A 15880-nucleotide genomic window follows, 5' to 3' on the forward strand; every position below is an offset into this window, starting at 1 on the left:
AGGTGCTTCAGTGAGCATAGTCTTCAATCTATCAAAGCTTGCTTGACATCTATCATCCCAAACATACTTAACATCCTTATGTAGCAATTTCGTCAATGGAGCTGCTATAAGTGAAAACCCTTTCACAAACCGTCTATAGTACCCAGCTAGACCCAAGAAACTTCTGACCTCTGCAACATTCTTTGGTGGCTTCCATTCCAGAACAGCATTTATCTTCTGAGAATCTACCCTGATTCCCTCTGCTGATACAACATGTCCCAAAAATGCTATTTCATTGAGCCAAAAATCACATTTACTGAACTTGGCATAAAGTTGCTTTTCTCTCAGAGTCTGCAATACTACCCTTAGATGTCTGTCATGGTCTTCCCTAGTTTTAGAGTATACCAGAATATCATCAATAAATACCATAACAAATTGGTCTAAATATGGATGGAAGATACGGTTCATTAGATCCATGAATGATGCAGGTGCATTTGTTAACCCAAATGGCATAACTAAAAACTCATAATGTCCATATCGTGTCCTGAATGAGGTCTTAGGCACATCTGCCCCTTTAACTCTCAACTGATGGTAACCTGATCTCAAATCGATTTTAGAGAAAATGCTGGCCCCTTTCAACTGATCAAACAAATCATCTATTCTGGGCAGTGGATATTTATTCTTTATAGTTACCTTATTCAACTGTCTGTAATCAATGCACAATCGAAGAGATCCATCTTTCTTTTTTACAAACAACACTGGTGCACCCCATGGTGAAACACTAGGTCGAATAAAACCCTTATCAAGTAACTCTTGTAACTGTATTTTCAACTCTTTCAATTCTGTAGGAGCCATTCTGTAAGGAGCAATTGAAATAGGTGCGGTGCCTGGCACAACTTCTATAGCAAAATCCACTTCCCTTTCTGGAGGTAACCCTGGCAACTCTTCAGGAAATACATCTGGAAAATGACATACTGTGGGTAGGTTTGACACATTAGGCCCTTCCTTCTTAGTTTCAGTTACACTAGCCAGATAGGCTGTACAGCCTTTTCTAATCAACCTCCTAGCTGTAGTGGCAGATATGACATTAGAGAGGTAATCTGACCTCTCGCCCACAACTATAACCTCAGAACCCTCTAATGTTTTGAGTGTAACTCGTTTTAACTTACAGTCAACTATGACATGATGTCTAGACAACCAATCCATACCCAAAATCACATCAAACTCTCTAAAAGGTAACTCTATCAGGTCACCTAAAAAGGTATGACCTTGCACACATATAGGACAATCTCTGTAAACTCTATTCACAATCACAAGATGTCCTAAGGGATTGGTCACTGCTATGTCATGTTCTAAGTGTTCTACTTGAATTCCCTTCTCATTACTGATGGGTATGCTGATGTATGAATGTGTGGAACCAGGATCAATTAATGCATAAACATATTTGCCAAAGATAGAAAATTTACCAGCAATAACATCTGGTTTGTCCTGGTCTTCCTTTGCACGAATGGCATATGCTCTGGCAGGTGCTCTAGTGTCTGGTCTATCTACTGTCTCTGATACTCTGTGACTCTGAGCACTGCTAGATTCACCTCTACCTCTACCTCTGCCTCTAGACCCTGTCGGTAAAGATCTCTCTGTCTGTATAGGCTGCACTGACTGGCCTCTAGGACAATCCCTCATAAAGTGATCTGAGCTTCCACATAAGTAGCAAGCCCCAGTTAATCTCCGACATACTCCACCATGTCTCCTGCCACAATGCTCACATACTGGTGGCAACCCTCTGCCTGGTCCTCCTGTACTGGATACTGAGGTAGTCTGCTGTCCAGACCTTACTACTGAACTCTGCCCAGGTCTCTGAATCTGCCTAGGTGGTCCTCTCTGCCCTGTCTGCTGAAATTCCCTCTGTCTTTTACTACTTGTCTGAGATGCAGAGGATTGTCCCTGATACTGGCTCTGACTCCTCTTCTGCTGCCCTTTCTGCCTTCTACTTTGCTCTTCTTCTTTAATTCGCTCCAGGCTGTGGGCCGTCTCTACTAAAACTGAAAGTTCCCTGATATGCATAGCTGTGAGGTACATCCTGATATCAGCATGTAATCCCTGCTCAAAGCGTTTACATCTTTCTTCCTCTGTAGGAACTATCTCTGTGGCATACTTACTAAGTCTGACAAATTCTCGCTCGTACTCAGTTACTGTAAGCCTGCCCTGTCTGAGGTATAAGAACTCCCTCCTTCTCTCCTCTATATATAAGGCCCCAACATACTTCTTCTTAAACTCTGACAAAAAGAATTCCCAAGTCTGGCGCTCTGGTCGAACCATCTGTGTTAAAGTTGTCCACCATCGATACGCTTCATCTTTTAGCAATGATACTGCACACATCAAGCTATCTACTGGTGAACACTGTAGCTGCTGTAAAACCTTTTCTGTACTTTCTAACCAGAATTCTGCAGCTGAAGGATCATCTTCCTTTTTACCTCTAAAATCTGTTGCACCATACTTTCTGAGTTTTTCTATTGGAGGCCTAGCGACCACAGGTGGGGGAACCTGGACTGCTACAGGTGATGGTGGTACCTCTGGTACATTTTGTGTAACCCTCCTAAGCAACTCAGCTATTTGCTGAAATAATGCATCCTGCCCTAGTCCGCCAGCAGCAGCAGGTGGAGGAGTAGCAGCAGGTGCAGCTGCCTCAGAGGGAGCATGACTCTCTACCTCCTCATCTATTGCTCTCTGTGAGTCAGATGACATCTTATATACGACCTAAACACAAAAAGAAGAGATTTACATCAGAACCATATCATAGCTGTAACTCATTTTGGCATGTACATATACTATGCATATACACATACATACTATGACCTAGAACCGCCTAAACCTATGCTCTGATACCACTAATTGTAACACCCCTTACCCTATCAAAGAGTAGACAGTGCAAGGAATGTCACAAACTATACCTTTTTAGCTATATCACAACTAAACAATTACCTTTATCTGTAAATACCAAGTTTTAAGGTAATGCATGTAAATTTTATCAAATAAATGTGAGATTTTAAACCAAAAAGTTAACAGAGTCTCATCTGTTTCATCCACAGTTTACCCTGTAGCATATATGAAAAACACATGCAACATTATCAACTGTTATTTGACATCTTACTATTCTTTGATTTACATGACCTTCATAACTCACTCTCTATTTAATATGTACATGCCAAAATAAAACTATACTATGCCTCAGAGACTCAAAACAACCAGCTATGATAATGGCCTTGATATCTGATGTAGACCTCTGATGAACTTCGCGTGCCTACTCTATCTACAACCTGCGTGAGGTAAAAACCAACACGCTGAGCTAATGCTCAGTGGGTGATAGCAAACAAATAACAAAATAGAGTAAACAAGTTCACTTATATAGATAATCAGGTAAACAAGTACAAGCTAGTAGATGCAAACATATTAACACTCACTAATAAGTCACCAAAATCAAGTATCAATCTTAATTAAGATCTTAGCCCTTATAAACACATAGTAGAATCGACTAGGTAGATAAGGAGTTATAACGGTAGGCACAGGGTGCCAAACGATAGGCTCAGAGGCCAAAACTGTGATAGCAGGGCTCTGTGGCCATGCTTATGAGGTACCAGATATGTAACCTCTAATATAGATCATGTATCGGTAGCAGTACTGCGAACTCTGTATGTTTATATGGCATGCCATACCCTTAAGCTAACCTCGACTCCTATTACGTTTACCAGGGCCAAGTATCATTAATTCAATGTAAATGCACATCATGTGAAGCTATTTGAATTCATTTTCCAAAGTACATATATCATATGTCAAGGTTTACAATATGGAAAACTCATGGCAAATAGTGCAAAACTTTATTGACTTAGCATTTCAATATAGAAAACTACATTCTGCCATATATTGCATAAACTTTTCAAGCAGTTTAGAGTTACAATTTGACTTCAGTTTCTTCATAAGAAATGTATATTTATGTCTTATCTTTCCAACAAGGTATGGTTCATGCAAATCTGATCATCCTAGCTTAAGTTATGAATTTTTCTTTACAAGCTGCTCAATAAGGTCTTAATCAGTCCAGTATTGGTACTTGTTAATAGTATCACAAAACTTATCCGATTCATACATTTCCATACAAATTCAAGCTTAAATGTCTTCTACAAAATTTTAGGTATACTTCTTAAGATTCATTTGGCACTGGTCTTAACAAATTTCACTAAGTATGTAATTAGTTATGGTATAAGCAATAGACTCTGTTCCGGATGCACTACCACTGTGTCCATTTTAGGTTCACTTGAAATTTTCATCATTTTCACTACAGATTCAGAATTTTGTCAATTCATGAAAGTTTTAGATATTTGTCTTAGCTTTCATTTGGTATATCTTAGGCCTAATTTCAATATATACACAATAAGTTATGAAGTTAGTAACACAAGCTGTCCTGTTACAACCTATTCTGCCAGATTTACACTTTTAGCTCCCATGTTAAATTTCTTTACTCTAAGCCTTTCAAACATCATTTTAACATTCATATCACATATTTATACAATCAAAGCAACATTTTCAGCAAGTAAAATCAACCTCTAATTTCACTTATTCATGGCAGAATCAAAGGAAAACAGAAAATCATTAAAACACCAAACCTTTCTTGAATTCTTCTTTTCTTTTCCTCTTCTAATCTCTAGCTATCTCCTTTCCCTTTGATGTTCCTTCACCTATGCCAATTTATATCTTAGGGAAGGATTGAATAAATTGTAAATTAAAGCTTTATAATTCAAATTCATGCATGAAGAAATGAGATGATGCTATTTCCTACTCATTTCTAAGCTTACCTTGATTTTCAAGCTTGGTGTATATGGAACCCTAAACTTTTCTTCTTCAAATCCTTCACTATATGGCTGTTCCTTTAGCTCCTGGTCTTAGGATAAATTTTGGTTAAAGGAAGAAGTTGATTTGGTGAAGTTTTGGCTTGGCTTTGGTGGGAGAAAGAAAAGCAAATTCTTTTTCTTTGAAAATGGGTGACCTACGGCAATTTGGAGGAAGAAAGAAGATGACAACCCTTTTCATTTTGCATGGTCATTTCTCCTTTCCTTAGTTAGGTGACACATGGAAAGGTAAATATGAATTTTATGTTTTAACTTTTTATATTTACATTTTGACCTACTAAACTCTTTACCATGTTTCAATTTAGTTTTTAAACTTTCAATAATCATAGATTGACCTACTAAACTATACATATAGCCTTTAGAAGCCCTTTTCACTTAAGCAGGCATGATGGATATAAACAAGCACCTCAAGCAAGCACGTCGGGAAACCCTAAGCACCTCCCGAAAGTGACTCGTTCCCGATTCGCTAATCACACTGTCTGCTTTATTTCTGGATATGTCCGTTTCTTTATTTAAGTTTTAATCTAGCACCTCCCCTAATGCCCCTTACTCTAGGAATGAAATAGCCTAACGATGGCACTACTCTACCTATGGGTTTGAGGATGTTACAGTCTCTGGGTTAGAGTGTCCCCTATGGGTCAGTGGACCCAAGTGTGACCCGTCAGTGGCAGAGTCAGTCTGCCGGTTTAGTCCAGTGTTTATAGAGGATAGATGCCTGACAGCCGACCTTGTGGTTCTAGATTTGACAGATTTTGATGTCATTTTAGGGATGGACTGGTTATCTACCCATGGTGCTACCTTGGACTGCAGGGACAAGGTAGTCAAGTTCAGATGTCAGGATGGGTCAGAGGTTGTCTTCAGAGGAGACAGGGGGAGTACACCTAGAGGTTTGATATTAGCCCTACAGGCTCGTAGGCTGCTCAGGAGGGGTTGTCAGGGTTTTCTAGCACATGTGAGAGAGATCGATAGTCAGGTCAAGGAGCCCGCCTCAGTGCCAGTAGTCAGAGAGTTCTTAGATGTCTTCCCAGACGAGCTGCCAGGTTTACCACCTACTAAGGAGATAGAGTTCGAAATTGAGTTGATGCCTGGAACTAGACCGATCTCTATCCCTCCCTACAGGATGGCACCCATGGAATTGAAAGAGCTTAAGGAACAGTTACAAGAATTGGTAGATAGAGGCTTCATCCGACCAAGTACCTCACCTTGGGGTGCTCCAGTGCTATTTGTGAAAAAGAAGGATGGATCCCTCAGACTTTGTATCGACTATAGGCAGTTGAACAAGGTCACTACTAAGAATAAGTACCCGTTGCCAAGGATCGACGATCTATTCGACCAGCAAGCAGGAGCAGGTTGTTTCTCCAAGATAGATCTGAGATCGGGGTACCACCAGTTGAGGATAAGGGAAGAGGATGTGCCGAAGATAGCCTTCAGGACCAGATATGGGCATTATGAGTTCCTTGTGATGCCGTTCGGGTTAACCAATGCCCCTGCAGCATTCATGGATCTCATGAACAGAGTGTTTAGCCAGTACCTGGATCACTTTGTTATTGTCTTCATAGATGATATCTTAGTGTATTCCAGGAATGCAGAGGAGTATGCCCATCATCTGAGGTTGGTTTTGCAGACCTTGAGGGAACATGGCTTGTATGCCAAGTTCTCCAAATGTGAGTTCTGGCTGAGGAGCATTTCATTCTTGGGGCATGTAGTGTCAGAAAATGGAATCGAGGTAGACCCCAAGAAAGTGGAAGCTGTAGCTAACTGGCCTAGACCCACCACAGTGACAGAGATCAAGAGCTTTTTGGGTTTAGCAAGTTACTACAGGAGGTTCGTTCAGGACTTCTCTAAAATTGTAGCTCCCATGACCAGACTAACTAAGAAGAACCAGAGGTTTGTGTGGACCGACCAGTGCGAAGAAAGATCTGAGGAGCTCAAGAAGAGGTTGACTTCAGCACCAGTGTTAGCTCTGCCATCTAGTGATGAAGACTTCTCACTCTATTGTGATGCGTCCCGTGTGGGACTGGGTTGTGTGCTAATGCAGAATGAAAGGGTGATTGCTTATGCTTCTAGGCAACTGAAGAAGCACGAGTTGAATTACCCTACGCATGACCTAGAAATGGCAGCAGTAATCTTTGCACTCAAGATGTGGAGGCACTACCTTTATGGGGTTAAATGTGAGATCTTCACAGATCATAAGAGCCTACAGTACATCCTGAGTCAGAGAGATTTGAATTTGAGGCAGAGAAGATGGGTAGAACTGCTCAGTGACTACGATTGTAAGATCCAGTACCATCCGGGTAAGGCGAACGTTGTGGCGGACGCCTTAAGCCGGAAATCACTTGGCAGTTTGTCCCATATTTCAGTAGAGAGGAGGCCAGTAGTGAGGGAGTTCTTCGAGCTCATGAATGAAGGTTTACAGTTGGAGTTGTCTGGTACAGGTGCTTTGATTGCTCAGATGAGAGTGGCACCCGTGTTTCTGGAGCAGGTGGCTCAGAAACAGCATGAGGACCTAGAGTTGGTGAAGATTGCCAGGACTGTTCAGTCAGGCAAAGATAGTGAGTTCAGATTTGACAGCAAGGGGATCCTCCGCTATGGGAGCAGACTTTGTGTACCAGATGACATAGGGCTAAGAGGAGACATTATGAGGGAGGCTCATAATGCTAGATACAGCGTTCACCCTGGAGCCACCAAGATGTATCAAGATCTGAAGAAAGTTTATTGGTGGCCAGCCATGAAGAGAGAAGTGACACAGTTCGTGTCAGCCTGCGAAGTGTGTCAGAGGGTGAAGCTGGAACATCAGAAGCCGGTTGGAATGCTTAACCCGCTACCTATTCCAGAATGGAAATGGGAGAATATAGCTATGGACTTTGTAGTGGGGTTACCGGCGACGTCCAACAGATTGGACTCCATATGGGTGATTGTGGAAAGACTCACCAAATCTGCTCACTTCAACCCTGTCAGGAGTGGCTATTCTGTGGACAAGTTGGCGCAGGTGTATGTTGATGAGATCGTCTGTAACGACCCGAAAATCGAACCGCTACCGGCGCTAGGATCCAGATCGGCTTAAGGCCGCCGGGACCCGTAGCAAGCCTGACATGCAACCTGTAAACCTGTTTAATCCCATACATAATCAACAACATACATAAAAATTTAAAACTTTTCTTTCATACATTCTATCATTCACCATACTCAACCTGTGCATGCACTGAACATATACATAATTATAAACTTGACCCCTCAGTGGGGTCTCATTAATGCCCCCAATGGGTGGCATAACATGTGTTGAGTTGGCTAAACATAGACATCCATAACATTAAGATCATGTTTCAAAAGGGATTACATCATACTATGATCAAGCACACTTCTAACCTCAATATCATTACATCACGTATCTATACATCATTATACAAACTGTCATGTCCACATTCTAACTATTACATACATATGACTTCATTACTCTTCTTGACTTCTCTGTCTAACCCGTACCTGCAAACCTGGGGAATTTGGGAAAGGGGTGAGCTACTAGAGCCCAGTGAGCAGAATAGTAAAGCATTTAAAACATATGATAACATGAAATGCATCACATCACAACTAATCATATCAAGGATGAACTTGTCACCATTTAGCCCTCTACATAATCCAATCATGCCAGGGGCGTAGTGCAGGCCACAACTGGACTTCCATGTCATATCATCATGTCATAACATATGAGGGCTAATGGATCATTCAACGTTCATCCACATCATCAACATATTATGCAATGCAACATATTCGTGATTTCTAATGCAAGCATCCTAGAATGTCACATGGCATCCGTGATGCATGAACATGCTCAAAACTGATTTATTTATTTATTTAAAACCATAAGAGTCATTCCACTCACCTCTGGCTAGCTCTGACCAGACACTGGGGCAACAGACTCACAGCTGGGGTCCTCGGTTCCTCGGGTCCGAACCTACACAGGTGGACTCAAATGAGGGACCAACATACTAGAACATAACTCTAAAACATCCCCCAAAAACCCCCCTAAAACATCTCAAAACATCAATGCAAAACATGCAAAGAAAGGCTGGACAGGGCACTTTCGGCGGCAGGTTCGGCGGCCGAAAGTCCCTCCAGAGCCGAAAGTCAGGCAGGTTCGGCGGTACCTTCGGCGGCCGAAACTCCCAGACAGAGGCGAAACTCATGCATGTTCGGCGGCACCTTCGGCGGCCGAAAGTGCCAGACAGAGACGAAAGTCTCTTTTCGGGGGCAACTTCGGCAGCCGAAAGGCCTGCCTTCCCAGCCATGTTCGGCGGCCGAAAGTTCCTTCGGCGGCCGAAAGTTCCTTCGGCTGCCGAACCTGGTTTCTGCCAAAGGGCAGAAACTTGGCTCCTTTATGCACATTTGCCTCCCAAAACTTCCAACATGCATATAGCTCAACCAAAACATACATACAAGCTCCTAGGGGTCTCAAACTACCTTAAACCCCAACTACAACACACATACACAAGCATTGCAAGCCACATTGTTCATGAACATACATTTATACCATAAACATAACTATAACCTAACATGCATTCTACCCCCATGAACTTCATAAAACTTGCTTAAAACATACTATAGGCTAGAGATCGACTCTTACCTCTTGAAGATCGAGAGTAGAGGCGACCAAACTTGGGGTTGGGAGAGATTTGAGTTCTTGAACCTCAAAGCTCCAAAACTTTGCTCAAAAGCTCAAATCTTCAAAACAAAGTCAAAACAAGTGAAAAAACTTGAAGGATCTAGAGGAAAAGCATCAAAGATCGGAGAGTGGCGGCGGAGAGCTCACCTTGGCCGAAAATGGGGAAAAGCTCGCTCGTTTTCGGCTAAGGGACCCTTTTATAGTGGCTGGCCAGGCCACGTTCGGGGGCCGAATGTGCCTCCGCATGCATGCCATGTTCGGCTGCCGAACTTGAGGTTCGGCGGCCGAACCTGGACTTCCCTCATTTATGCTTTCGGGGGCCTAAAGCGCACCCGCAACGCATGCATGTTCGGCGGCCGAACTTGAGGTTCGGCGGCCGAACCTGAGCTTTCCTCCAAGGTTATTTTTATTCAAAAACTCATTTCCTTTTCATTCCAAATCATCAAAAACATTAAAACATCTCATGAAAACATGGTTTTACCCTTCTAGAGGTCTCCGACATCCGAGATTCCACCGGACGGTAGGAATTCCGATACTGGAGTCTAGCCGGGTATTACATTCTCCCCCCCTTAAGAACATTCGTCCCCGAATGTTTCTCAACTAACACATAGCATGGCATACACATAACATACACATAAAACACATAGAACTCACAAGGGACAAACCTCAGAAAAGATAAGGGTATTGCTGGAGCATGGACTCCCGTGTCTCCCAGGTGCACTCTTCCATATTGTGGTGGTTCCATAGGACTTTCACCATCGGAATTTCCTTGTTTCTTAACTTTCTGATCTGGGTGTCTATGATCCGCACTGGCTGCTCAACATAGGTGAGATCCTCTTGGATCTCTACATCAGGCTCACTAAGAACCTTGCCCGGATCTGACACAAATTTCCTCAACATTGAAACATGGAAAACCGGATGGATTCCTGCCATTGAAGCAGGTAAATCCAGCTTGTACGACACATTCCCAATCTTTTGCAAGACTTCAAAGGGTCCGATGTATCGTGGGGCTAGTTTACCTTTCTTTCCGAACCGAACCACTCCTTTCATTGGAGACACCTTAAGCAATACTAGATCCCCCTCCTGAAACTCTACCTGTCTTCTGCGGATGTCTGCATAACTCTTCTGTCTGCTTGCAGCAGTCTTGATTCTCTCTCTGATTATGGGTACCATCCTGCTGGTGATCTCTACAAGCTCAGGCCCTGCCAAGGCCTTTTCTCCAACTTCCTCCCAGCAAACAGGTGACCTGCACTTCCTCCCATATAAAGCTTCATATGGAGCCATCCCGATGCTAGCATGATGGCTGTTATTGTAGGCAAACTCCACCAAAGGTAGATGCTGCCTCCAAGAACCGCCAAAGTCCAGCACACACATTCTAAGCATATCCTCGATAGTCTGGATGGTCCTTTCGGACTGTCCGTCCGTCTGGGGGTGGAAGGCAGTACTGAAATCCAATCAAGTACCCATGGCATTCTGCAGACTCCGCCAAAACCTGGAGGTGAACTGGGGCCCTCTATCCGACACTATCGAAACCGGAACCCCATGCAGCCTGACGATCTCATCCACATATACCTGCGCCAACTTTTCCACAGAGTAGCCACTCCTGACAGGGATGAAGTGAGCAGATTTGGTGAGTCTGTCCACAATCACCCATATGGAGTCCAATTTGTTGGACGCTGCCGGTAACCCCACTACGAAGTCCATAGCTATGTTCTCCCATTTCCACTCTGGAATGGGTAGTGGGTTAAGCATTCCAGCCGGCTTCTGATGTTCCAGCTTCACCCTCTGACACACTTCGCAGGCTGACACAAACTGTGCCACTTCTTTCTTCATCGCTGGCCACCAATAAACTTTCTTCAAATCTTGATACATCTTGGTGGCTCTAGGGTGAACGCTGTATCTTGCATTATGAGCCTCCCTCATAATGTCTCCTTTTAGCCCTATGTCATCTGGTACACACAATCGACTCCCATAGCGGAGGATCCCCTTATTGTCAAATCTGAACTCACTGTCCTTGCCTAACTGAACAGTCCTGGCAATCTTCACTAACTCTGGGTCCTCATGCTGTTTCTGAGCCACTTGCTCCAGAAACACAGGTGTCACTCTCATTTGGGCCACTAAAGCACCGGTACCAGACAACTCTAACTGTAGACCTTCATCAATGAGCTTGTAAAACTCCTTCACCACTGGTCTCCTCTCTGCCGTGATGTGGGATAGACTGCCTAGTGACTTCCGGCTTAGGGCGTCTGCCACGACATTCGCCTTACCCGGATGATACTGAATCTTGCAATCATAGTCACTCAGCAGCTCTACCCATCTCCTCTGTCTCAAGTTCAAATCTCTTTGACTCAGGATGTACTGCAGGCTTTTATGATCTGTGAAGATCTCACATTTTACCCCATAGAGGTAGTGCCTCCACATCTTGAGTGCAAAGATTACTGCTGCCATCTCAAGGTCATGTGTGGGGTAATTCAACTCATGCTTCTTTAGCTGCCTAGAAGCATAAGCAATCACCCTCTCATTCTGCATCAACACACAACCCAGTCCCACACGGGACGCATCACAAAAGACTGTGAAGTCCTCATCACTAGATGGCAGAGCTAAAACTGGTGCTGAAGTCAACCTCTTCTTAAGCTCTTCGAAACTCTCTTCGCACTGGTCGGTCCACAGAAACTTCTGATTCTTCCTGGTTAGTCTGGTCAGAGGAGCTGCTATTTTCGAGAAGTCCTGAACGAACCTCCTGTAGTAACCTGCCAAACTCAAGAAACTCCTGATCTCCGTCACTGAAGTGGGTCTAGGCCAGTTAGCCACAGTTTCTGTCTTCTTAGGGTCCACCTCAATCCCATTCTCTGACACTACATGCCCCAAGAACGAAATGCTCCTCAGCCAGAATTCACATTTGGAGAACTTGGCATACAAGCCATGTTCCCTCAAGGTCTATAGAACTAACCTCAGATGATGGGCATGCTCCTCTGCATTCCTGGAATACACTAGGATATCATCTATGAAGACAATAACAAAGTGATCCAGGTACTGACTAAACACTCTGTTCATGAGATCCATGAATGCTGCAGGGGCGTTAGTTAACCCGAACGGCATTACAAGGAACTCAAAATGCCCATATCTGGTCCTGAAAGCCGTCTTTGTCACGTCCTCATCTCTGATCCTCAGCTGATGGTACCCAAATCTCAGATCTATTTTGGAGAAACATCCCGCTCCTGCTAGCTGGTCGAATAGATCGTCGATCCTTGGCAAAGGGTACTTGTTCTTGGTAGTGACTTTGTTCAACTGTCTGTAGTCGATACAAAGTCTAAGGGATCCATCCTTCTTTCTGACAAACAAGACTGGAGCACCCCAGGGTGAGGTACTCGGTCGGATGAAGCCCTTGTCTACCAGCTCCTGTAACTGCTCCTTCAACTCTTTCAATTCTGCAGGCGCCATCCTGTAGGGAGGGATAGAGATCGGTCGGGTTCCAGGCATTAGTTCTATCTCGAACTCTATCTCCCTAGCAGGTGGTAAACCTGGCAGCTCGTCTGGGAAGACGTCTAGAAACTCTCTAACCACTGGCACCGAGGCGGGCTCTCTAACCTGACTGCTAAGCTCTCTCACATGAGCCAAATACCCCTGACATCCCCTCCTAAGCAACCTACGAGCCTGAAGAGCTGATATCAGACCTCTAGGTGTACCCCTCCTGTCTCCTCTGAAGACAACCTCTGACCCATCCTGACCTCTGAACTTGACTACCTTATCCCTGCAGTCCAAGGTAGTACCATGGGTAGATAACCAGTCCATCCCTAGAATGACGTCAAAATTTGTCAAGTCTAGAACCACAAGGTCGGCGGACAAGCATCTTCCCTCAACAAATACAGGACTACACTGGCAGACTGACTCTGCCACTGATGGATCACACTTGGGTCCACTGACCCAGAGAGGACACTCTAACTCAGAGATCATCAACCCTAACCTCTGGACGGCTCTCGGTGTAACAAAAGAATGAGATGCACCAGGGTCCATCAAGGCATACACATCTGAACAACCAATGACTAAGTTACCTGCCACCACGGTGTTAGATGCATCTGCCTCCTGCTGTGTCATCGTGAAGATCCGCGCTGGAGCTGATGGACCTTCACCTCTGAAACTCGCTGAAGAAGAGGCTGCCCCTCTCCCTCTGCCTCTACCACTGGCCTGAGTCATGGCTGGAGCTGCTGGCTACGCTACACTGCCTGAAGCTGTCTGCTGGGACTGTGCCATCGGGGCTGCTCTTGGACATTCTCGAGACATATGCCCCTCCTGACCACATCTGTAACAGGCCATCGTCCCAAACCGATATACTCCTCTGTGTGGCTTACCACACCTTGCACAAACTGCATTATCCGCACCAGAGCTTAAGCCACTTCCTAGTCCCAGACTGGACTTAACCTTGTTCCAGAACTTGTTCTTCTTAGACTTCCTGGGACCTCTGTCCCACTTCTTGCTACCTGAGGTTGCTGCACTCATTGAAGAAGAGCCTGGGGTCTTAGAACCAGAAGGCTGTGCCACTGACTGTTTAACTGACCCTTGAACGATGGCACTGGCCTCCATTTTTCGAGCCATATCCACTATGGCATGGAAGCTCTCCCTATCTGCTGACTGGATCAAGGAGGAATATCTGGAGTGGAGTTTCATGATATACCTCCTTGACCTTTTCTGATATGAGTCAAGGCTTTGCCCTGCAAAAGGCAACAGCTCCAAGAATCTGTCTATGAACTCCTCTACACCCATCTCATTAGTCTGCCTCAACTGCTCAAACTCTATCATCTTCAGCTCCCTTGAACTATTGGGAAAAGCCCATCCTGCAAACTCGTTTGCAAACTCTTCCCAAGACATGCTATCCACTTTCGGGTTCACATAATTCTTGAACCACTCTCGTGCCTTCTTGCACTTAAGTGTGAACCCAGCCATCTGAATGGCTCTACTATCATCAGCCCCAATCTCATCTGTGATCACCTTGACCCTCTCCAGATACACAAACGGGTCATCCCCTTTTTCATACTGGGGAGCACCCAACTTCATGTAGTCGGTCATCTTGACCTTGCTCCCACTGGCTGAGCTAGGTCTAGGAGGTTAGGTAACTGGGGCTGCTGTTTCTGCTGGAGGAGGAGGAGGTGCAGCATCCCCTGGGGTAGGGTTTGCTGGATTTGGATAGTAAGGTGGAGGTGGATACATTGGGTACTGAGAATATGATGGGTAGTAGGGTGGGTATGGCATCTGTGTGGGATAAGGGCTAAAGCTGTGGTAGTCCGATGTGCCTCCCATCAAATACCCAGGGTTTTGTGAGAAGGGTGGGTAGTAAGGTGGCTTAACAAATCCCGAGGCCTGAGTGCCTCATTGGGATTCTCCCATTCCTTCTTCTGACATACTGACTCCCAAACTGCCATCCCTCCTCTGCTCTACATCCATATCATCCCCCATGTCCTCTGACGCTCCTCCTTGAACTGTTCCTCTGACTGATCTGCTTCTACCCAGATCCAAAGACCTTCTAGGGTCTCTTACTGCTCTTTCTCTGCCAGTCCTACTAGACATTGCCCTAGGTAATGCCAGAGGACGGGCGCTCGTGCCCTCATCCTCAGGTGGTACTCCAGTCAATCTTGCTGATCGACGAGTTCCTCTCATCCTGTTTTCTGAAAAACAGTACACATCAGATAAACATTAGCATCATATGGTTCATGTGGGCACACATGAACCCGCATCATACATCATAGCATATCATTCATATCATAGCATTTCACATCATCATGTAGGACAGGACTCCACATCCTATCCTAGTGGACATGACCTTCCTATTGTGCTTGACCTTCTATAACATCTATGAGCCCGACACTCTAGGTCCGACCATATGAACCTAGGGCTCTGATACCATTCTGTAACGACTCAAAAATCGGACCGCTACCGGCGCTAGGATCCAGATCGGCTTAAGGCCGCCGGGACCCGTAGCAAGCCTGACATGCAACCTGTAAACCTGTTTAATCCCATACATGATCAACAACATACATAAAAATTTAAAACTTTTCTTTCATACATTCTATCACTTACCATACTCAACCTGTGCATGCACTGAACATATACATAATTATAAACTTGACCCCTCAGTGGGGTCTCATTAATGCCCCCAATGGGTGGCATAACATGTGTTGAGTTGGCTAAACATAGACATCCATAACATTAAGATCATGTTTCAAAAGGGATTACATCATACTATGGTCAAGCACACTTCTAACCTCAATATCATTACATCACGTATCTATACATCATTATACAAACTGTCATGTCCACATTCTAACTATTACATACATATGACTTC

This window comes from Manihot esculenta, chromosome 18 (genome assembly GCF_001659605.2).
Source record: "Manihot esculenta cultivar AM560-2 chromosome 18, M.esculenta_v8, whole genome shotgun sequence".
Taxonomy (NCBI): domain Eukaryota; kingdom Viridiplantae; phylum Streptophyta; class Magnoliopsida; order Malpighiales; family Euphorbiaceae; genus Manihot; species Manihot esculenta.